At 41.5% G+C, this 21536-nt stretch overlaps 1 protein-coding gene across 1 annotated transcript in view; it reads right to left on the bottom strand.

The window, feature by feature from the left end:
- The window catches only part of LOC117185764, a 201879-nt gene that overhangs the window by 15421 nt on the left and 164922 nt on the right, over positions 1-21536 (bottom strand). The gene's annotated exons all lie outside the window — the stretch shown is intronic.

Here is a 21536-nt window from a genome sequence, read left to right as displayed (position 1 = left end):
AGGCGCTGAAGGGGACGGACAGACGGACGGACGGACAGACGGACAGACAGACATGGCTCAATCGACTCGGCTATTGATGCTGATCAAGAATATATATACTTTATGGGGTCGGAAACGATTCCTTCTGGACGTTACACACATCCACTTTTACCACAAATCTAATATACCCCAATACTCATTTTGAGTATCGGGTATAAAAACGAGGGGGAACGTTGTGAGTTGCTGCGGACACCGCAACTCTACAGTTATACCCGATACTAAGTGAGTATGGCTCTCCTCCGGCAGACGCCGCTAATCTTAAACGACACGACAAAGAGTGCGTGTGAGAGAGACAGAACATCAGTCTGAGCGTGACGTCGGGCGCTGCGTAGCCAGTGCAAATTGATTTGTTCCTTTTGGCTATAAAAATGATCTGATCTGATCTGATCCAGATTCAGCAATCTGATAGGTATGGTCATTTTCTATGATTCTGCGTTTTTAGTTTTCTCGAATCTGCAATATTGTAAATGCAACAGATTTTCGTCCTTTGTGGGGGCGGAAAGGGGTGTGGCGAAATTGTGACACAAAACGGTCAAGGCCCGGTATCACAGGAGTGTGGATACCAAATTTGGTTGCTCTGGCTCTTATAGGTTCTGAGATCCTTGAACTCATATTTTGCAATTGGCAAAACCGACCATGAAACCTGTGTGTTAGAGAGAGACAGAACGAGAAAGAATGAAATTGTTTTCTTGATTCTGGCTATAATAAGTATACGATCTGGTTCAGATTTTGCACTCCATAAGATATAGTCATCTTCTACGATTCTGCGTTTTTAGTTTTCTCGTATCGTCGAAATTGTGGATGCCACAGATTTTCGCCCTTTGTGAGGGCGGAAGTGGGCGGGGAAAAATTTTTAAATATTCTTGTAGCAGTGACATAGCACAGAAGTCTGGATCCAAAACATCGTTGCTCTAGCTCTTATAGTCTTTGAGCACTAGGCGCTGAAGTGGACGGACAGACGGACAGACGGACGGACGGACAGACGGACAGACAGACATGGCTCAATCGACTCGGCTATTGATGCTGATCAAGAATATATACTTTATGGGGTCGGAAACGATTCCTTCTGGACGTTACACACATCCACTTTTACCACAAATCTAATATACCCCAATACTCATTTTGAGTATCGGGTATAAAAAGTACTAGTGTACTATTTGATGGCCAAAAAGTGCCTGCTGGTGGCCTATCTTTACAATATAATTGACAGAAAGTGGTATTATATTGTGAAACGCGATAAGCCAGGAGATGTGATAAGGATAGAGCTATTCGGGGAGGAGAATCAGCCGTGTCTAGCTGATTTTACAATTATACACATGTATTATCCGCAACGATACGGTCATACGGCCTCGTGATCTCCCCTCTTGGTTTCAGGATCCCTCCAGCTTCGATGCAACACATTTAATTTCTACAACTTACATTTTCCGCTAAAAACAATCACAGTTAATTCAATATTTTGCACATTTCCAGCACAGCCTTCTGCGTTGGCGCCTGCTCGTATGCCACACTTTCGAAACGCACTTGCTTTTTTTCATGTGGAAAATTTGTATTTTATTGTAAACAAGTTTACTGCTACCTTTCGTGGCAACTTAATCTAGTTTTACATTTAAGGGGAAAAACAATTGATCACAGGAGATACATACTTAAACTTAATGTTACATATATGGAGTAGGTACATACATTATTTAGAATATTTACAAAAAGTTAATGAGATGTTATAGGAGGGATCTAGTAGGGAGATCCAGTGGATGACTCCTTTTGAACACTTGCTTTTGACGGAGCACTTTCACTTTGTAGAGCAAATCATGCTTGAAACTCAAGACCCACATCTTGTTTAGTTAATATCAACACACAAAACACAACAAGAGGCCAAGCCAAGACAAAGAAAATACAAATAAAAACTTGTATGTTACGATGATGATGGTGATGATGATGCTGATGATGCCTCCAACAAAAACAACAACAACAAGCACATTTCTTGAGCGGTATGGTCCGCGTTTCTGTAAAGTTTCAGTGTTTTCCCCGACTCGGAATCGGAGTCGTAATCGGAATTGGAATTGGACCCGGGATTGACCGTCGTGTCGTCGTCGTCGTCCGAACGACTGAACAGAAGTGGGCCTGAGACGGGCACAAATCACTACAGCAGAACGGATTGGAACGGAATGACATGGAACGAAACGGCGACAAGGCTGCCGAGTGTCTGTAATCGCGACAATCGTTCGCCTTAATCTAATAAATTTCTTATCAAAGAGCGTCGCTGCTTATAGTATTTAGCATTTTTTCTCTATATATACATACATCTGTGCAGTTACAGTTGTGTACATATGTACATACATACATATGTGTGAATTTGGGTACACATAAGCACGCGTTGGCGTGACGCCTTGTGACGCGCTCCCTTCGGTTCTCTCTTTTGGCATGGGCTCGTCGTAGATTCTGTGCGTAGATCTGCGTATGTATGTATTTGTCTGTGTACAAGCATACAAATGTATGTATGCAAGATAACGTACCCAATTCTATTGAGCTCTTATACGAGTTGTAAACAATCTTTGGCTTTCCAAAACGAAAACAATTTCAATCTTGGGCCTCCGCCTAATTGATTTCTAAGATGTACAATCTCAATGGCTCCCGCCACAATCCCAATTTTTGACACTCGCCTAAATGGAAAACCAATGTTTGCCCACACCCGGCTTCTCATAAACAATCTCACACCCGGCTTTCTGCAGATCCTGCACTTTAGGCATTTTAAAGTTCTCTCTTTGGATGACGAAATTCAATACTCCGGATGGCGAAATCAATTGAAATGTTTATAGAAAAACTATTCCCGAAAGGGATCGACGATGCAAGGATCAAAAAGTTCAAGTCAGTCTTGATCCAGAAGCGACACCGAAAAGTCAAGCTACAAACTAAGATCGCGCAAACCCTTTGTCCGGAATCCTTTGTGACCCTCAACTTAAATCTATATCTGTAAACTTAGAAGTTAAATAAAAACTTTTTAAAAACGCAATCCGCTACCGCAGTTATTTAATTGGCGCCCAACGTGGGGCGACGTTGTATAAAAAGCACCGAATAATAAAAGTGTTGCGTCGTGCCGAAACCCGAAGGACAATTAATTAATGGAATAAATCCTTCAATATAAAAACGTGGAGTGACTGTGAGATATTAGATAAGAAAAAGTGAGATAAAAAGGAAACAAACCGGAGCTTAGGGTGTGCAAAAATAAATACAAGAAAAGCTAATCAAGACCATTCAAAAAAACAAAAAAAACCAAAAAAACCAAAATCTTTAAACAAAACCAATCAAAACAAAACACAAAGAAAGTGAAACTATCAGCTAAACCAAAGAAGGAAGACCCCAGAAGACCCAGTTAAACAACAAAGAAATTTACGAAGGAAGACCCATTCGAAGATCTGTCAGCCAAATCAAGAAGGAAGACCCGTTCGAAGATCTGTCAGCCAAACCAAGAAGGAAGACCCTAAGAAGGACGACCCCTACCGGATAGTTCGTGAGCGAAAGTTGTAGTACTAAATATATAAGTTCAATTAGGTTTAAGCCCAGCGGTGGTCAAGAATATAAAAAGAAACATATAAGAAAAATTTAAGGTGGATCAACTAACTTTAGAGTTTGGAAAACTACAAATGATTAACTCACAAACAAGGACCGATCTCACTGCAGATCTGGTCAAACAATTGATAGCACTTCAAATTTCACAAGTACAGGAGCAAATTGGAAATTTAAAACAACAAATAGAAACTAAATCCGATCAGGTATCAGATTATCAGGCAGAAACAATAGACGAGACAATAAAAGATGACACCACATTAAAGGTAATAGAATCCCTACCAATTTTCAATGGTGGATTGAACCAATACGTAGGATGGAGGGAAGCTGCAGAAACTGCAGTGAAATTATATAAGAATGGAAGTAAGCAATATTATATTGCCTTAACAATTTTAAGAAACAAAATAACAGGACCAGCACATGACGCACTGACCAACCACGCACTGACTTTGTTTACAGTGACAAGAGACCAATTTACATAATAGAACAGGAGTTAAGCGTTCTCCGACAAGGGAACCTTTCCATAATAGATTTCTATAACGAGGTTAACAAGAAAATGACCTTGTTAATAAATAAGACAATAATGACTCACGGAAAGGACAGTGAAATCACAAAAGAATCAAATAAAAAAATTAGAGACAATGCCTTACGCATTTTTGTCACTGGCCTAAACGGCGGCACTGCAGAAATCCTATTTTCATTGAATCCCTCAGATTTACCGGAATTGTACAGGAATTGCAATCAAATAACATTCGGGCCCAATTTGCCTACCAATTCAGTGGCCCCAGAAATTCAGGGAATAATAATTACAATACATTGAGATTCAACCAACGACAACCAAGGACTAATAGTTCACCATTCGACCAAAAAAGGGATTTTCAGAGGAATAACATGTCATGGGGACAACCCTATTTCTTGGGTAATAGACAACAAAATCAGGCCCCAGAACCAATGGATGTAGACGAATCATTACAAATCCAGAACCGACAGAACAGCAATCAATTCAGGGGAAATAATAATAATAATAATAATAATAATAGATATTATCGGGAGAATACTAATGGTTATTATCGGAGAAATAATAACAATTATAACCAAGCTCAGCATTTTAGGGCAAACGTAGTACCGAATAATCAATCTAACGCATATCAAGCGCAGAAACGTAAACCAAATGAAACGTCGGAACAACCGTCTAATAAAGCAATGCGGATAAATAACATTGAGGAGGACCATTTTTTAGATCAGCCCCCGAAGTAGGTCTGCCCTACTTAAAAAGAGTAGATAAAAAAATAAACAGAGAATTAAAAGTTTTGATAGATACGGGAGCGACTTCCTGTTTTTTAAAAAAGGGAATTTACGAAAATAAAAAAGAATTATCAATTTATAAGAAAGTTGCTACAGTAAATGGGTTTTCAATAATTAAATATTTTCATAATATAACTATTTTCAACACAAAACAAGTGTTTTACGAAATAGATGGAATGGAGGCAGATTTACTAATAGGATTTAACCCATTAAAGAAAATCGGAGCTGTTATTGATACAGGAAAGGGGACTTTAAGTTATAAAGACAATGAAGAGAAACTAATATATGACGAGGTCCTTTCTTTAAACAAAATAACCTTTATAGAAGGAAAAACCATCCTTCCATTGAAGGAATATATAATAAAAAAATGAAAAGTGATTCAGTAAAGGTAGAAGGAAGTTTATATAGCTTGGGATCAAAAAATCCTGAGCACGCCGACGAAGAATTATCCGTCAATAGTTTGGGATTCAAATATCCTGAACCCGCCGTCGTTGAATTATCCGACACTAAAAGTTTGAATAGTTTGGGATTAAAGAATCATGAACACGCCGTCGTTGAATTATCCGACAATGAACAATTTAAAAGTTTGGGATGCAAAAATCCTGAACGCGCCGTCGTAGAAATATCCGACATACAAAGTTATGAAAATTCTGAATTGAAAAAAATGAAATTGTATAACACAATAACCTACAAAGAGGACAATTTAGAAAATCTCAGAGAGAAAATGGTATCTATCATCGAAGAAGACCATGCCAATATAAATTTACAGTTACCGTTCAGAACGGATATAAAAGGAGAGATTAACACTGAACATGATAGACCGGTATATGGCAAGCAGTATCCATACGCTTATTCGGTTAACGATTTCGTTAATAACGAAATAAGTAAAATGTTAGATGAAGGTATAATCAGACCTAGTAAAAGCCCATATAATTCACCGGTAATAGTAGTACCAAAGAAGGGAGTAAATGAGGACGGAACTCCTAAACATAGATTAGTAATAGACTTTAAGAAACTTAATGAAAACACCATACCGGATAGATACCCTATGCAAGATCCTTCAGTAATCCTTGCCAATTTAGGTAAGGCAAAGTATTTCTCGGCCATTGATTTAGAGTCAGGTTTCTATCAGATTTTAATGAGGGAATCAGATATTGAAAAAACATCTTTTTCCATAAATAACGGCAAATATGAATTTCTAAGAATGCCTATGGGATTGACGAACGCTCCCAGAATTTTCCAAAGGGCAATGGACGATATACTTAGAGAACAAGTTGGGAAAACTTGTCACGTCTATATGGACGATATAATAATATTTTCAAAAACTATAGAACAACATTATAAAGATCTAATTCATATAATACAGATATTGCAAAACGCTAACATGAAAATTTCCCTAGAAAAGTCTAAATTCTTTCAATTGGAAACCAAATTTCTGGGATACATTGTTTCCCAAAATATCATTAAAACAGATCCAGACAAAATCTCCACAATACAAAACTATCCAATTCCTAAAAATATCAGAGAGCTACGTAGCTTCTTAGGACTAACAGGGTATTACAGAAAATTTGCCCGAAATTATGCCACAATTGCCAAACCATTAACAAAATATCTGAGTGGAGTAAATGGGAAAGTTTCACGAAGGGCATCCAAGAAAACATTAATACAGCTGGATGAACCAGCAATTGGAGCATTTAATAATTTAAAGGACAGTTTAATAGCACATATTGAATTAGTACAACCAGATTACAATAAAAAATTCACATTAACCACAGATGCATCGGACATAGCAATAGGTGCAGTTTTGTCGCAAGATGGGAATCCCATAACATTTATTTCTAAAACTTTAAGTAAAACCGAGCAATTATATGCTACTAATAAAAAGGAATTATTAGCTATTGTATGGGCATTAAAAAATTTGCGAAATTATTTATACGGAGTGAGTGGAATTGAAATACATACAGATCACCAACCTTTGTCCTTTGCAATGTCGCAAAAAAATCCAAATGTTGAAATGAAACGTTGGTATTACTTCATAGAAAGTTTCACACCAAAAATCATTTATAAGCCAGGCTCAACTAACGTAGTAGCGGACGCTTTATCTCGGATTAAAATAAATCATATGACAGATAGTGATGTCGACCAGACAGAATCAGAATCAGACATAAATACTCAGCATTCAGCAGAGAGTAGTTTTGAAAACGTCATTCAAAAGACTAGCAAGCCTCTAAACCAATTTAAACAGCAGCTACTATTAGCGCAAGGGAGATTCACAGTTCATGAGTTAGTAAGAGTTTATGAAAATACCCGACACATTATTGAATTTGATACGGTAGACAATCTGCTAATCGTTTTAAAAGAATTTATTCAGCCTCACTTAACCACAGGAATACACTGCACTTTAGAAGATTTATACCTTATCCAAAATAAGCTAAAGGAAAACTTCATAAATAAATTTCTCTTCACGAGAAAGTTCCTCCAAGATGTAGTAAATTCAGAAGATAAAGCTATAATTATAGAAGAAACACATTGCAGAGCCCATAGAGGACTAGACGAAAATTACAAACAAATAACTAAGCTGTATTATTGGCCAAACCTGCACAAAAAATTAAAAGAATATATAAAAAATTGTGAGATCTGTAACAAAAACAAATATCACAGACACCCTGTAAAAATTCCAATTGGGGAAGCTCCCACTCCAGCAAAAGAAGGAGATCAATTACACTTAGACATATACCATGCCCAAAACCTAACATTCATAACTTGTATAGATTCTTATTCCAAATACTTGGTGGTCAAGGAAATTCAAAGTAAATTAAACATTGAAAATATGGTAATGGAAATTTTGCAACACTTTCCGTTAGCAACATCTTTAATGACTGACAACGAACCAAGCTTTACTTCAGCACAATTTAGATCATTCATACAAAGAAGTAACTTAACTATTTATTATGCTGATCCCAGACACAGCACCTCAAATGGTCAGGTAGAAAGGGTACATTCCACACTAACAGAAATAGCGCGGTGCATCAAGGATGAACTAAATCTAACAGATTATTCAGAAATAATAATAAGGGCGGCATTGAAATATAACCTGACGATACATTCAACTACCAATAAAATGCCATATGACATATTGTATAACAAAATAGAACACAAGCATAATCCAATATTACTTAAGGAAGCTCAGACCAAAATGCTTAAGCTACATAACAAAGATAGAAGAGAAAAAGATTATAAAATAGGAGAAGTAGTTTATGAAAAGAAATTCGGGGAAAGAAATAAACTTCAATCCCGATACAAAAAGCAGGTAGTTAAGGAAAATCGACCGAATAAAATTATAATCAACAATAGAAACAGAATTATACATAAAGATAACATCAAATATTAAATATTTTCATGACGACTTTTTGAAAATACAAAATAAAGTAAATGAATTAACTGAAAATAATAATAAACAATTTGTAATAAATTCCAAATTTTTCAAAGAAATTGAATTGCTATCAAATTCATTAAAAAATGTCATCTTCAATGAAGAAACAATACTGAGTAAGCATCGTTTAAAATTAATAACTTTTGACCTACTAAATTTAGTTGATACCATAACCCTCTTAAAAGTAAACATTTTCAATACAAAAATTTTAAATAAAAACGAATTAGAGGACATTTATAAGCATGAAAAACTTCCTGTTGAACTGTCTGATCTGCTTGACATTGCAACGGTTAAAATAATTCGAAATGCTGATTTAATAATCATTTACATAAAATATCCTCAAATTAAAGATATTTGCAAGTTTTACCATGCAAGAGCCATCTCACAAAATGATGGAATGTTAGTTATAAGTGAAAAAGTTTGTGAATGTAAGGAGAAATACTATTTAATGAATAATTTTAAAAGTGAAACTTTTAACAATTACGCACAAATAAATTTAAAGAAGACCTGTTTCACCAATTTACTTAATGGCTTTAAAGCCAACTGCACTAAAAAAAAAGGGGAAAAAACAAAGAAATAGACATCATTCAGGCAAAAATATCGTAGACAATACTACTTTGTTAGGTTCGTATCTCCTTATATTCAACAACACAATTTTATTAAATAATATAACCCACATAAATGATAAGGGTAAAATTCTAAGATATATATCGCATCATAGATATAGCGATTTTGAATTAGTTGATTATATACAATCGAATGATAAGCAATTTTCTTTTGATAATGTTAATATTTTAAATCCCCTTATAACATTAGGTAATACGGCCTTACCATTAACAACATTATTTTTAATCATTTTGATATCGATAATGTTATTTTACTTCGGCTATAAACTAACCAAATTTGTACTTATTAAATCAATAAGAATACCGTCAGAAGAAATAGTGGAAAGCAGCACTCAAATACTGTCAGAAGAAATTAGAGCTCTATCAGAACTTCAAAATGTATCGGGACGAAACATTTAAGAATGGGGGAGTTAACGTACCCAATTCTATTGAGCTCTTATACGAGTTGTAAACAATCTTTGGCTTTCCAAAACGAAAACAATTTCAATCTTGGGCCTCCGCCTAATTGATTTCTAAGATGTACAATCTCAATGGCTCCCGCCACAATCCCAATCTTTGACACTCGCCTAAATGGAAAACCAATGTTTGCCCACACCCGGCTTCTCATAAACAATCTCACACCCGGCTTTCTGCAGATCCTGCACTTTAGGCATTTTAAAGTTCTCTCTTTGGATGACGAAATCCAATACTCCGGATGGCGAAATCAATTGAAATGTTTATAGAAAAACTATTCCCGAAAGGGATCGACGATGCAAAGATCAAAAAGTTCAAGTCAGTCTTGATCCAGAAGCGACACCGAAAAGTCAAGCTAAAAACTAAGATCGCGCAAACCCTTTGTCCGGAATCCTTTGTGACCCTCAACTTAAATCTATATCTGTAAACTTAGAAGTTAAATAAAAACTTTTTAAAAACGCAATCCGCTACCGCAGTTATTTAATTTGCATGCATCCAAATCAAGCCAATCATGCGGCTGAGTGTAATTTGTTTTCTAGTTAGACAAGCAGAGAAGAGAATAGTGTCAAAGACTATACAATACCAAGATGTTGCATGAGCGACCAAAAAACTGTTCTATGGCGGGTCCTAACATTAGGACCCAAAAGGCACGAGGGAGCGCGCGGGGTTTCAATTCCCTTTTCGCCTGTACTTCGTCTCTACCGCGACCCCGCTGCCCATCGGTTTCGTCTGTTCGGCAATGCCTTCACCAGCAACGAAATAATTCTGGACTCTCGAGCCTCAGCACCGTCGAAGCGGTGGTCGCGGATCGCCGATGTCTTTGGAGCGGCACAGTGGGACCTTTGCCCGTCTCAGCTTGCTAAATTAGTTAGTGAATATGAGTTCAATAAATATTTGCACACTGAAAAAATGTGTGATGTACCTATTTCAGGCTGAGGTAAGCTCAGTCCCGTCCAGGGGTCAATCCACAAGAAATTTGTAGAAATGTAATGGAACCTTAAGGGTGGCGTCAGGGGGCGGCCTGTCGTTGAGAGGTGGATCGGGGCTAGAATAGGCGTCGCTCGTCGTGTATACGAAACGACTGTTTGGACTCGGGGTGGGGTGACGTCGGTGCCTCGGCTAATTGGGGTGAACTTACGCAATCGGGGGTTTTTACTTCGAGAATTCGACACTTTATTGTAATTCTTAGCGGTTTAAATGAACTTATTTTAATTGGGCGCCGATGTCTTCTGGTGAGTTCCGGGCACCGCATCTGTACTCCGGACCGGGTCTCTGCGTAAGTTCCTCTTTGGTTCTCGTCGCCGTCTTTTTATAGGCCCGTATTGCTGGGTCGGCCACACAAGAAAACGACCCGAAGAAAACCCCGACCTCGCACAATACCAACGGCAAGAGTTGCGCAACGAGCAGCCGAAAGCGCAACACAGCGACAGAGAAACGGGAACAGTGCCGTCACCCCGAGAAGAAATTCGAAGCGTCAGCCGCGAAGCTCGACACAGTGCCCTAGTGAAGGAAAAGCGCAAGCCCAGCGAAACAGCCAACTCGAGTAACAATCGAAGCGATGGAATCCCATACAGAGGAACAGCCCAGTGGGTATTACCCTGGAGAATTCGTCGCCAACCCAGGGGTGAGTACCGGCTGGATACACAAACGCCTCCGAGAGGAGCTGGAGTCCCTCTCGGAGGAATTCAGATTCAGCCGCGAGGGTAACGTGGAAGATTAGCGGAGATCCGTTCAAGGACTTCGTCATCGAGCTCCGGTTGCTCATGCACCACGCCGGTTACGACGAAGCCAAGGAACTTAGCCGGATCTATGACAACACCCTCCCGGCGTACCAGCTGTACATGCGAAGGCACGAACTGAGAAGTCTGACGCAATTAACAATGTTGGCCACAGAGTTCGAGAGTATCCAGGAATGAAACGTACCAGCGACCCTCATCCCCCCTCGACAACCCCCCAGGTACACGCGACCAACGGCACAACAAAACGAAAGCGGGACGAATCGGGCCTAATTCCGAAAGCCTCACTGGAACACCTCAGAACCCGCAAGGAAGCCGCACCAGGCCGGCGCTCCAGCACAGGAAACGGCCCATAGAATGATCACCACCCCCATCGCCAACCCACGCGCAGCCTGTCGACGCTGCGGAGAAGCTGGACATGTTTCTCGCGACTGCACCAACCCATCGATCCTCTTCTGTTGGGAATGCAGCAGGCGCGGAACGCGCACCGTGGGCTGTTGCCGCCGGGACCCGTCGGGAAACGACTCGCGTCCCCAGCTGACACGGGAACAGCCGGGCACGACGCTTCCTCAGACAACCAACTAAGAAACCCGCTACAAGTACACGACGGCCGGATAATGGCGAGAGTGACCATCGGAGGACGTCGCGCGGAAGCCACGGTCGACACCGGGGCGTCCCGAAGCTTCATCAACGCCGACCTCGCCCGCAAACTCGGCCGCGACAACGACCTGCGAGCCGCATGCGTCCCGATACACCTAGCAGACGGCTCGGCTCGCGAGATAACTCAGATCTTGCTAGCGCGCGTCAAACTAGACGAACAAGAGATACAGATGCCACTCTTGGTACTACCCAATATGGTAGAGCAAGCCATCATAGGGATGGATTTCCTGTGCGCCATTGAAACCACAATACAATGTGGCGCCACACGCCTCCAGCTCCAAGGCTCCCAACGCCCCATCCCAAACGGGCCGATTATCAATGAATTCCCCGCCACGACACGAGACAAGAGCACAAGGAACAAGGAACACAGAACCCACGGCCACGACGAAGCACACTAGCCCCAGGCCCACTCCGAGAAAACCAAAACTAAGCAAAGCCACGAAGAAAGCGAGTCGGTCCCCCGAGGGCACCGACGCGGTTCCACCAACGAAGGGAAAGGAACCCAGGACGCCCCTCCAGAAGACAACCCGGCCCCAGCAACGGCAGCCGCCACGCAGCAGCCAGGCGCTCGAGGTACCACCTCCGACCGCCACCCTGGCCCACGAACGCGTCGACACCGCCCTCGACGCGAAAACGACCCCTACGACACCGACCGAACCGCTACTCCCGCGTCCTCTCAGGCAGGAACCGGGAAAGGCGATCACTGCGACGCGAGGCACCCATCGGAACCCCGACGCACCTGGAGCCGACGCACCATCGATCGTCCCCGACATCATGGAACGCCTCCCGGGCAACACCTCGTACGGCGCCGGCATGCGGCCCAGCACCACGCCTGGAGCCATGTCGGTGAACCTCACCGCCCAAACTAGCCGTCGGTCAAACGCTACGACCGCCATCGGGACCCGGACGTTCGTACGTCACGCAGAGTACAACGTCGCGCAAGCACCCCCCAGGACACACACGAGCCCCCTACTCATGATCGAGGCACCCGCCATCGTCGCCAGCATAAGCGAATACACTCGCGAAATCGAACCACCAAGCGCATTCGACACAACAGTCCTCCCCGAGAGCCCCGACCACACTTGCGACCCAGGAATCGACGACCCACCCGAAGACGATTCGGAACGAATCTCCGACCCATGGCCTCCCGACATCGCGCCGAAAATACGGAAATTCCTAGACGATGAACTGCCAACACTCGCAGGCATTCGAGGGACGACGGGCCTAAGGGAACACACCATCGTCATGGGACAACCGACCCATAAAACAACGCTACTACCCGAAAAATCCGGCCATGCGGCGGATCATCGATGAACAGGTCGACCAACTGATAGCTGAGGACCTAATCGAACCATCCCGGAGCCCCCACAGCGCGCCAATCGTCCTGGTCCGCAAAAAGGACGGGAGATGGCGCATGTGTGTAGATTATCGGCAGCTAAACGAGCGTTCAATCCCGGACGCGTTCCCGCTACCCAGGATCAACTACATACAAGAGCGACTCCGAAATGCCCACTTCATCACGACCCTAGACCTGAAAAACGGGTATTGGCAGATACCAATGGCCCGCGACAGCCGGGAAGCCACGGCATTCACGATACCCGGCCGAGGATTATACCAATGGAAGGTAATGTCTTTTGGTTTACACTCCGCGGGAGCCACGTTTCAACGGACCCTCGACGCCGTTATCGGCGCAGACATGGAACCATTCGCGTTCGCATATCTCGACGAAATCGTCATCGTCGGGAAAAGTTTCCAGGAACACCTGAACAACGTGAAAGAAGTTTTCGCACGACTGCGGAAGGCAAACCTACGGGTCAACACGGACAAGTGCGCCTTCTTCCAACGCCGGATAAAATACCTGGGCCACATGATCAGCGAAGAAGGTATCCACACGGACCCCGACAAAATCGCAGCCGTAAAGGATCTGAGGCCGCCGACCAACCTGAAGGAACTACGGCAATGCGTAGGCATGGCCGAGTGGTACCGCAGATTTGTCCCAATGTCACCCAATGTCACTGCTGCTGAAGAAAGGGAAAGCATGGACATGGGGCCAAGAACAACAAGACGCCTTCGACTGCTCACCACCGCACCGGTTCTCGCCTGCCCAGACTTTAACGTCAAATTTTCCCTGCAGACGGACGCAAGCAACCTGGGAGTAGGCGCGGTCCTCACCCAAGAGATCGAAGGGAAAGAGCGGGTCATTGCATATGTCAGTCGACGCCTCAACAAGGCCGAAGAAAACTACTCGGCCACCGACAAGGAATGCCTCGCCGTCATCTGGGCGATCCGAAAACTGCGATGCTATCTCGAAGGCTACCGATTCGACGTCATAACCGATCTTTTCGCACTAAAGTGGCTGAATACCCTCGAGAGCCCTTACGGGAGAGTAGCAAGATGGGCGCTCGAACTACAGCAATACCAATACGACGTGCACTATCGGGCCGGCAACCAGAACGTAGTCGCAGACGCACTTTCAAGACAACCACTGGAGACCCTCTCCCTCATTGAGGAAGACGACACACCATGCACCTGGCTTAAACAAAGGATCCAACAAGTCCAAGACGAACCCCAGAAGTACCCGGACTACACGTACGAAAATGGGCAGCTATACCGCTACCTAGGACACGGAGCCGACGACGACGACCACATACCGTGGAAACTATGCGTGCCCAAAAACGGCCGGACGAGAGTACTCCGCGAATGCCACGACGAACAAACGGCAGGACACCTTGGCGTCTGGAAAACCATCCTGAGGACAACCCAACGATACTACTGGCCAGGACTACACAGAGACGTGCGACGGTACGTGAAGGGCTGCGTAAGCTGCCAGAAGTTCAAAGCCACGCAGCGCAAGGCCGTGGGCAGGATGCTCGCACGTAAAGCCGAAGAACCCTTCGCCACCCTGTGTGCCGACTTCGTCGGACCATTACCACGGTCCAAGCACGGGAACACCATCTTACTGGTATTCTTCGACACTTGCTCCAAGTGGGTCGAACTGGTACCCCTCAAGAAAGCGACAACAGCGAACCTCGAACGAGCCTTCAGAGAACGAATACTGAGCAGCATCGGCGTGCCGAAACTATTCGTCTGCGACAACGGAACCCAGTTCACCAGCCGATCGTTTAGAACATTCATGCGAAGCGCAGGCGTGGAGCTGCAACACACAGCCCCATATTTCCCCCGGAAAACCCGACGGAGAGAGCCAATCGGACTGTGAAAACGATGATCGCCCAGTTCGTCGACGACCACCATAATACATGGGACGAGCTCCTACCTGAGATGACATTGGCGATCAACTTCAGCGTCTCCGAGACGACCGGATTCAGCCCCGCCTTCCTCCTGCAAGGAAGAGAGCCCCGACTCCCCGGCGCCCTCTACGACGAAGTCACGCCCGGGACAGGAAGTACGCCAGAGACGGCCACCAGCAAAGCGACGAAGCTGAAAGAAGTATTCGCCATCGTCCGGAACAACATCCAGAGAGCCAGTCAAGAGCAAGGGAGGCATTACAACCTCCGCCGGCGACTATGGCGCCCCGCCGTCGGATCACTGGTACTACTACGCCAACACCACCTCTCAAACGCCGCCGAGGGCTTTGCGGCAAAGCTAGCCCCGAAGTTCGACGGTCCCTACCGGATCAAGAGTTTTCCATCACCAAACATCGCCAAATTACAACACTGTGAAAGCCGGAAACACAAAACCGCAAATATCAACGACCTGAGAGAGTTCCACGATCACGAGTCCGAAGAACCCACTGACCTACTCGAGAATGCTGACATCCACGAAGAAAGCAACGAGACCTCAACCCCGCCGTCTTTTTATAGGCCCGTATTGCTGGGTTGGCGGGTTTGACAAATGAACTTCCGCGTCGGGGTGCACTTTGCCGTTCTTGGTGATCGTGCAGATTTTCACGGCGTCGACTTTCCTCCGTCGATGAACCCGGAAGACCGCACTCGGCCGATGGCTTGGCTCGGAGTGGGGAAAGTTCGCGTGACCTGATGTCTTTGGTCATCGTTCTGGAGTTGGCGTGTGTTGATCGGTGGTTGCTTGTGGAGGGGGCGTTGGTTGTGGGGTGCGGTGCGATGCGCTTATTATAGGTCGGGGGACGGATTGTATCGAAACCTTTTAGGTTCGTTACAAATGTTAAACTTTGAGTGCTTATACATATCTCCTAAACTAAAACTATCTTGAAAATTCGATTGGAAAATTCTCTATTAGATGCGTACATTAAATTTATCTAAAGCACTCATACAATTTTTTGACTATTTCGGCTGAGTCCCCACTGTGCCGCGCCAAAGACATCAGCGACCCCGCTGCCCTACGGTTTCGGCACGCAGACACTGACATGCTTTCAGTGCGCTTGTGTGTGAAGCTAAAAGCCGTATATGCTGCTGGCGAAACCGGTTTATGGCCGTGCCGACCTAGGACATACAAGTTAACGTACCCAATTCTATTGAGCTCTTATACGAGTTGTAAACAATCTTTGGCTTTCCAAAACGAAAACAATTTCAATCTTGGGCCTCCGCCTAATTGATTTCTAAGATGTACAATCTCAAGGGCTCCCGCCGCAATCTCAATCTTTGACACTCGCCTAAATGGAAAACCAATGTTTGCCCACACCCGGCTTCTCATAAACAATCTCACACCCGGCTTTCTGTAGATCCTGCACTTTAGGCATTTTACAGTTCTCTCTTTGGATGACGAAATCCAATTCTCGGGATGGCGAAATCAATTGAAATGTTTATAGAAAAACTATTCCCGAAAGGGATCAACGATGCAAAGATCAGAAAGTTCAAGTCAGTCTTGATCCAGAAGCGACACCGCAAAGTCGAGCTAAAAATTAAGATCGCGCAAACCCTTTGTCCGGAATCCTTTGTGACCCTCTACTTAAATCTATATCAGTGAAGTTAGAAGTAAAATAAAAACTTTTTAAAAACACAATCCGCTACCGTAGTTATTTAATTGGCGCCCAACGTGGGGCGACGTTGTATAAAAAGCACCGAATAATAAAAGTGTTGCGTCGTGCCGAAACCCGAAGGACAATTAATTAATGGAATAAATCCTTCAGATATAAAAACGCGGAGTGACTGTGAGATATAAGATAAGAAAAAGTGAGATAAAAAGGAAACAAACCGGAGCTTAGGGTGTGCAAAAATAAATACAATATACAATACAAATACAAATACAAATACAATACAAAATACAAATAAAAACAAAAGCTAATCAAGACAATTCAAAAATACAAAAAAACCAAAAAAACCAAAGTTTTTAAACAAAACCAACCAAACCAAAACACAAAGAAAGTGAAACTATCAGCTAAACCAAAGAAGGAAGACCCCCAGAAGACCCAGTTAAACAAAGAAATTTAAGAAGGAAGACCCGTTCGAAGACCTGTCAGCCAAATCAAGAAGGAAGACCCGTTCGAAGATCTGTCAGCCAAACTAAGAAGGACGACCCCTACCGGATAGTTCGTGAACAAAAGTTGTATTAATAAATATATAAGTTCAATTAGGCTATATTAGATTATAAAAACAAACATATAAGAAAAATTTAAGGTGGATCAACTAACTTTAGATTTTGAAAAACTAAAAATGATTAACTCACAAACAAGGACCGATCTCACTGCAGATCTGGTCAAACAATTGATAGCACTTCAAATTTCACAAGTACAGGAGCAAATTGTAAATTTAAAACAACAAATAGAAACTAAATCCGATCAGGTATCAGATTATCAGGCAGAAACAATAGACGAGACAATAAAAGATGACACCACATTAAAGGTAATAGAATCCCTACCAATTTTCAATGGTGGATTGAACCAATACGTAGGATGGAGGGAAGCTGCAGAAACTGCAGTGAAATTATATAAGAATGGAAGTAAGCAATATTATATTGCCTTAACAATTTTAAGAAACAAAATAACAGGACCAGCACATGACGCACTGACCAACCACGCACTGACTTTGTTTACAGTGACAAGAGACCAATTTACATAATAGAACAGGAGTTAAGCGTTCTCCGACAAGGGAACCTTTCAATGATAGATTTCTATAACGAGGTTAACAAGAAAATGACCTTGTTAATAAATAAGACAATAATGACTCACGGAAAGGACAGTGAAATCACGAAAGAATCAAATAAGAAAATTAGATTTACGCATTACGCATTTTTATCACTGGCCTAAACGGCGGCATTGCAGAAATCCTATTTTCATTGAATCCCCCAGATTTACCGAATGCCTTGGCAAAGGTACAGGAATTGCAATCAAATAACATTCGAGCCCAATTTGCCAACCAATTCAGTGGCCCCAGAAATTCAGGGAATAATAACTACAATACATTAAGATTCAACCAACGACAACCAAGGACTAATAGTTCACCATTCGACCAAAAAAGGGATCTTCAGAGGAATAACATGTCATGGGGACAACCCTATTTCTTGGGTAATAGACAATAAAATCAGGCCCCAGAACCAATGGATGTAGACGAATCGATACAAATCAAGAACCGACAGAACAGCAATCAATTCAGGGGAAATAATAATAATAGAAATTATCGGGAGAATACTAACGGTTATTATAGGAGAAATAATAACAATTATAACCAAGCTCAGCATTTTAGGGCAAACGTAGTACCGAATAATCAGTCTAACGAAAATCAGGCGCAGAAACGAAAGCCAAACGAAATGTCGGAAAAACCGGCTAATAAAGCAATGAGGATAAATAACATTGAGGAGGACCATATTTTAGATCAGCCCCCGAAGTAGGTCTGCCCTACTTAAAAAGAGTAGATAAAAAAATAAACAGAGAATTAAAAGTTTTGATAGATACGGGAGCGACTTCCTGTTATATAAAAAAGGGAATTTACGAAAATAAAAAAGAATTATCAATTTATAAGAAAGTTGCTACAGTAAATGGGTTTTCAATAATTAAATATTTCCATAATATAACTATTTTCAACACAAAACAAGTGTTTTACGAAATAGATGGAATGGAGGCAGATTTACTAATAGGATTTAACCTATTAAAGAAAATCGGAGATGTTATTGATAAAGGAAAGGGGACTTTAAGTTATAAAGACAATGAAGAGAAACTAATATATGACGAGGTCCTTTCTTTAAACAAATTAACCTTTATAGAAGAAAAAACCATCCTTCCATTGAAGGAATATATAATAAAAAAATGAAAAGTGATTCAGTGAAGGTAGAAGGAAGTTTATATAGCTTGGGATCAAAAAATCCTGAGCACGCCGACGAAGAATTATCCGTCAATAGTTCGGGATTCAAATATCCTGAACCCGCCGTCGTTGAATTATCCGACATCCAAAGTTTTAATAGTTTGGGATTAAAATATCCTGAGCACGCCGTCGTTGAATAGTTTGGGATTAAAGAATCCAATGAACAATTTAAAAGTTTGGGATGCAAAAATCCTGAACGCGCCGTCGTAGAAATATCCGACATTCAAAATTATGCAAATTCTGAATTGAAAAAAATGAAATTGTATAACACAATAACCTACAAAGAGGACAATTTAGAAAATCTCAGAGAGAAAATGGTATCTATCACCGAAGACGACCATGCCAATATAAATTTACAGTTACCGTTCAGAACGGATATAAAAGGAGAGATTAACACTGAACATGATAGACCGGTATATGGCAAGCAGTATCCATACGCTTATTCGGTTAACGATTTCGTTAATAACGAAATAAGTAAAATGTTAGATGAAGGTATAATCAGACCTAGTAAAAGCCCATTTAATTCACCGGTAATAGTAGTACCAAAGAAGGGAGTAAATGAGAACGGAACTCCTAAACATAGATTAGTAATAGACTTTAAGAAACTTAATGAAAACACCATACCGGATAGATACCCTATGCAAGATCCTTCAGTAATCCTTGCCAATTTAGGTAAGGCAAAGTATTTCTCGGCCATTGATTTAGAGTCAGGTTTCTATCAGATTTTAATGAGGGAATCAGATATTGAAAAAACATCTTTTTCCATAAATAACGGCAAATATGAATTTCTAAGAATGCCTATGGGATTGACGAACGCTCACAGAATTTTCCAAAGGGCAATGGACGATATACTTAGAGAACAAGTTGGGAAAACTTGTCACGTCTATATGGACGATATAATAATATTTTCAAAAACTATAGAACAACATTATAAAGATCTAATTCATATAATACAGATATTGCAAAACGCTAACATGAAAATTTCCCTAGAAAAGTCTAAATTCTTTCAATTGGAAACCAAATTTCTGGGATACACTGTTTCCCAAAATATCATTAAAACAGATCCAAACAAAATCTCCACAATACAAAACTATCCAATTCCAAAAAATATCAGAGAGCTACGTAGCTTCTTAGGACTAACAGGGTATTACAGAAAATTTGTCCGAAATTATGCTACAATTGCCAAACCATTAACAAAATATCTCAGTGGAGTAAATGGGAAAGTTTCACGAAGGGCATCCAGGAAAACATTAATACAGCTGGATTAACCTGCAATGGGAGCATTTAATCATTTAAAGGACAGTTTAATAGCACATATTGAATTAGTACAACCAGATTACAATAAAAAATTCACATTAACCACAGATGCATCGGACATAGCAATAGGTGCAGTTTTGTCGCAAAATGGGAATCCCATAACATTTATTTCTAAAACTTTAAGTAAAACCGAGCAATTATATGCTACTAATAAAAAGGAATTATTAGCTATTGTATGGGCATTAAAAAATTTGCGAAATTATTTATACGGAGTGAGTGGAATTGAAATACATACAGATCACCAACCTTTGTCCTTTGCAATGTCGCAAAAAAATCCAAATGTTGAAATGAAACGTTGGTATTACTTCATAGAAAGTTTCACACCAAAAATCATTTATAAGCCAGGCTCAACTAACGTAGTAGCGGACGCTTTATCTCGGATTAAAATAAATCATATGACAGATAGTGATGTCGACCAGACAGAATCAGAATCAGACATAAATACTCAGCATTCAGCAGAGAGTAGTTTTGAAAACGTCATTCAAGAGACTAGCAAGCCTCTAAACCAATTTAAACAGCAGCTACTATTAGCGCAAGGGAGATTCACAGTTCATGAGTTAGTAAGAGTTTATGAAAATACCCAACACATTATTGAATTTGATACGGTAGACAATCTGCTAATCGTTTTAAAAGAATTTATTCAGCCTCACTTAACCACAGGAATACACTGCAGTTTAGAAGATTTATACCTTATCCAAAATAAGCTAAAGGAAAACTTCATAAATAAATTTCTCTTCACGAGAAAGTTCCTCCAAGATGTAGTAAATTCAGAAGATAAAGCTATAATTATAGAAGAAACACATTGCAGAGCCCATAGAGGACTAGACGAAAATTACAAACAAATAACTAAACTGTATTATTGGACAAACCTGCACAAAAAATTAAAAGAATATATAAAAAATTGTGAGATCTGTAACAAAAACAAACAGACACCCTGTAAAAATTCCAATTGGGGAAGCTCCCATTCTAGCAAAAGAAGGAGATCAATTACACTTAGACATATACCATGCCCAAAACCTAACATTCATAACTTGTATAGATTCTTATTCCAAATACTTGGTGGTCAAGGAAATTCAAAGTAAATTAAACATTGAAAATATGGTAATGGAAATTTTGCAACACTTTCCGTTAGCAACATCTTTAATGACTGACAACGAACCAAACTTTACTTCAG

Source organism: Drosophila miranda (genome assembly GCF_003369915.1).
Source record: "Drosophila miranda strain MSH22 chromosome Y unlocalized genomic scaffold, D.miranda_PacBio2.1 Contig_Y1_pilon, whole genome shotgun sequence".
NCBI lineage: Eukaryota > Metazoa > Arthropoda > Insecta > Diptera > Drosophilidae > Drosophila > Drosophila miranda.
This window is presented reverse-complemented; position numbering and strand designations above follow the sequence as displayed.